The sequence below is a fragment of the Carcharodon carcharias genome, chromosome 7, assembly GCF_017639515.1.
Source record: "Carcharodon carcharias isolate sCarCar2 chromosome 7, sCarCar2.pri, whole genome shotgun sequence".
Classification (NCBI taxonomy): Eukaryota; Metazoa; Chordata; class Chondrichthyes; order Lamniformes; family Lamnidae; genus Carcharodon; species Carcharodon carcharias.
This window is the reverse complement of record NC_054473.1, coordinates 71,119,748-71,123,604: the sequence shown is the minus strand read 5'-3', so window position 1 is coordinate 71,123,604 and position 3,857 is coordinate 71,119,748. Positions and strand designations below refer to the sequence as shown.

The 3,857-nt window shown below is 41.0% G+C and overlaps 1 pseudogene; it reads left to right on the top strand.

Moving 5' to 3' along the window:
* The first annotated feature begins 3,441 nt into the window (after positions 1-3,441).
* LOC121280635 lies at positions 3,442-3,590 on the top strand (annotated as a pseudogene).
* Positions 3,591-3,857: the final 267 nt, after the last annotated feature.

Sequence of the window (3,857 nt, the reverse complement as noted above, 5' to 3'; positions counted from 1 at the left end):
ACTCCTGCTCCTTTTTCTTGTCTTCTTACGTACTAGAATCAGTGGGTAGAATCTTTGGCTCGGCTGCAAAGGCTTAAAATGATTTGGGGTGACGTTGGGCGTACGTCCCGATGTCACCCCGTGTCATTCAGATTTTCAGTTCGGCCAGCACGCAGCCAAGTCAGCTGCACACCCGCCGAACTGTCAAAGACCTATTAAGCTCATTTAACAATCAATTAAATCATTGACGTGAGCTGTCCATCCAATCTTAATGTTGGCGGGAAGGCGAAGAGCCCAGGCGGCCTTTGCATTTGTCATGGAACCTCATCCAGGGAATGGATGAGGTTTCATGAATGTTTTTAAAGTGTTGGAAAAGTTTTTATTAACATTAATTGACATGTCCCAGCTTATGTGCCAGTTTCAGATGAGGGGACATGTCCTTAAAATTTTTTCTCCCTTTATTCAATGTTTTATAAGTGAAACTAATCTCCCTGAGGCAGCTCTGTGCACTCCCTGACTCAGCTTACTCCTCCCGCCTGCACAGGCCAAATGGCGGCACCCAGCTGATCGGATGCGCTGATTGGCTGCATGCCCGCCCCTGCATAACCTCCCTGACAGGGAGGAAATTCTCCCCAGTGTGATTTTTTTACCATATTATCATTACTAAACCCTGCCAAAGGCTCAATTAAGATCCATGTTGGCTATATTCTCTTCTAGAGTAATTGGGAGTCTCGCGCTTTGAGCTTGTAGTCGGGAGGGTGGACAGGGTGCTTTCACATTCTTAGCAATTGAACATAATCTTCTTTACCATCTAATTGATATCATCAAAGCATAGTCTCTAATTTACTTGGTTGGGGTGGGGTGTCAGTGGTGGGGCTGCCTAAGATGAAACATCCAATGAGTTTCAGCTAATTAATGTTTTTACAGATTTTTTTCATTTGTAGTTTAATTTATAGTTGCTGTCAAATTATATTTGCATAAAAGGGGAAAAATGGTATTCAGGCAGATGGTAATTGTACACAATTACCACATGTTCACCCTCAAAACAACCTGAATGGTTGCCGGGAGACAGATTCCACCACGTTTTTTGTTTGAAATTCAGAAACTAAATACGTCATTTTGAATGTTAAAGGGGGAGGAGGGGGGAGGGTGCTGAATGTGCAGGAAATTTCTGCATTCATTTTCCTTCTTGCCAAACTAAATGATTTAATATTTGGCAATGCAATGTTTACTGTTTAAGTTGTCCTGTATTGGCACTGAAGGCATTTAAGTTGCCAATAGTATAGTTAGAAGCGGAGGAAATCTGACCACTCCCTACCCGAACCTTGGGAAGATTTACTTCGGCCCACAATTTTCCATATTTTGCGTCCTTTAGTACATGTTCATCCATGACCTAATTGAATTGGTGGAGCTGGATGGGCTCAGTAACCTACTCCTGTTCCTATGAGTAACATTGCCAATATATTCTGAACTGTTTTGTGCTGTAGGCCCATGGCCTGAGGCTGCCCAACTCACAGGAACTTTCACCCATCACTCCGGATTGGTTATGAACTCAGATCTGAGCAGTGCAAGTCAGTGTTTCAAATCCCTTAACTATCAACATTCTAAATCTCGAGCACAAATTTATGTGAAACCTAGCAGTTTGGAAATATTTGCATTCCTGTAAGAATACATGCAACAAACTCCATGAAAACTTTAACATCACACCGATATCTTGCAGCTGATAAAATTTCACACTCCGACCTTGTAGAGGTAAGCATCGTAGTACCACAGGATTGAAGATCTGTGATATACTAAAAAACAAACCCAGCTTGTGGCAATAAGCAGTCTAGCTTCAATCATTCCATGGTTTTCCACATTGACATCAATGGTCCTACTCTCTAAGCTAATGTCACAGCAGTGGCATCAAACACTGATGCTTATCCATTCACAGAATCAGAGAACACGCCGAGAACATGCTCATGTTTTATTCATTGGATGCTGTCTGTTCACTGGGGACAGTTGCAGTGTGTGCTGTGCTACAGGTTGCCACTAGAGGACAGTGTGGTCATATTGATTTGACCGCTGCTGTTGGTGCAACAAAAATGAACTGAGATTTATCTAATTCCTCCAAAGTAAATATGAATTGCTTAGCATTTGTGAAAAGGATCTGTGGAGAGTTCTTACTTTCTTTGTTAAAATTGGGATGAAAAACTGTAGAGTGATGAGATTTACTTAAAGAACATAAGAGGAAAATACCACTGGCAACAAATATAAAATACAATGATGCTGTGGTGTTCAGTTGTTCTGTTTTTGATTATATTAGTCTGTTTACTATATTGATGCTGACTGTTCTTGATTGGTTAAGCCTGGATGTGGGCTGAGAAAAAAATAAACAAACTGTAAAAAGAGCTGGAAGCCAGAGCTGAAACATGGAACAGACATTTTAAAGAACTGTGAATAAAACCTGTTACACACATAACAACTAGTGTCATCTCTGCAAAGCTCCAAGATATTAAATGTACAACAGTACAATCCAATGTAGAAGGCAATACAAACTTAATTGCTAGAAATGTAAAATGTGATATAATATATCCATTACCAAGCTGCCTTAGAATCTCCTGTGATTGATGTGAGTATAACACATTTGTATAATAGCAGCATCTGAATTAATGTTAGGCCATTGGTAGTGCCCCACATTATACCTCAACCAGTGAGTCGTGGTGACAAGATATGTTCTTCCCCAAACTGTGACTGGTGGGGGCAGGGAAGAGGATTACACTAAATAGCTCCAGCTGAAGAGCTGGAGCCAATACAAGGATTATTGGTCAAATGGCTTCCTCTGTGCTGTAATTTCTATAGTCCCACTTATGAATGAGATTTGGAGAGAGTGAGCAATTTTACACACAGATCTGGAAAACAGTTTCAATGCACTGGAGAGAATTCCAACCAAAATGACCAGGATTATTCCAGCATTTAGAACTCTAAGGAGCTGAGTTGAACTGAATATCTTACTATAGGAGAAGCAAACAAGTGAGAAAGGACCTGATCCAAGTAATGGTCCTTTAGATGGGGAGTAGGATGTTATGACAGGTATGGTACAAAATTTATAGACCTCCGTTGGGACCACAGACTTGAGGACATTTTATTCCTGCATAATGGTTAATGTTACATTAGCTTCTTAAGAAGAGTTGGACAAATATATAAATAAGAAGGAGAGTGCATGCTTTAAATGGAAGCTGGATGTTCAAATGCCACCAATCTTGATAGTTCCTATGCTATTGGGATCATTGACTTGCCATTTTGGAATACAACAGGCCAGGGATTGATTAATATAGGATTTAAAATCATATTGATGTTATGACAAAGATGTACCGTTAGCCAGTGGTTGGTTTGCTTAGAATGTCTCAGTTCTTTACAAAGTGGACACCGAATAAATTCATGCTGAGAATATAGTCAGGTTCCAAAGAAAGGTTCTTAATGATACTTCCTTGGCGGGGGTGCAGTGGTCAAGAAGGTGGTTCTCCCAGGACGAGGCTAGACTCCAGGTCGCTGATGCCTCTGATGTCCCCAAATGCAGGATACTCAACTCCAAACTCTGTGGTAGTGGGAGCTGCATTTACAACCTCACCTGGTCTTCAGCAATGCTGGAGGTGCTGACCTTTGGATGGAAAGTTAAGCTGAGATCCCATGGCTCTACGGCAAAGAAGACTAGGGGGTTATTCCTGGTGTCCTGGCCAAAATGTATCCCCCAAGTGACATAATAAAAAAAAAAGATGATCTGGTTATTATAACATTGCTGTTTATGGGAGCTTGCTGTGTGCACATTGGAGGCCAATTTTCCTAATGTACAACAATGACTACACTTTGGAAGTACTTCATTGGCTGTAAAGAGCTTT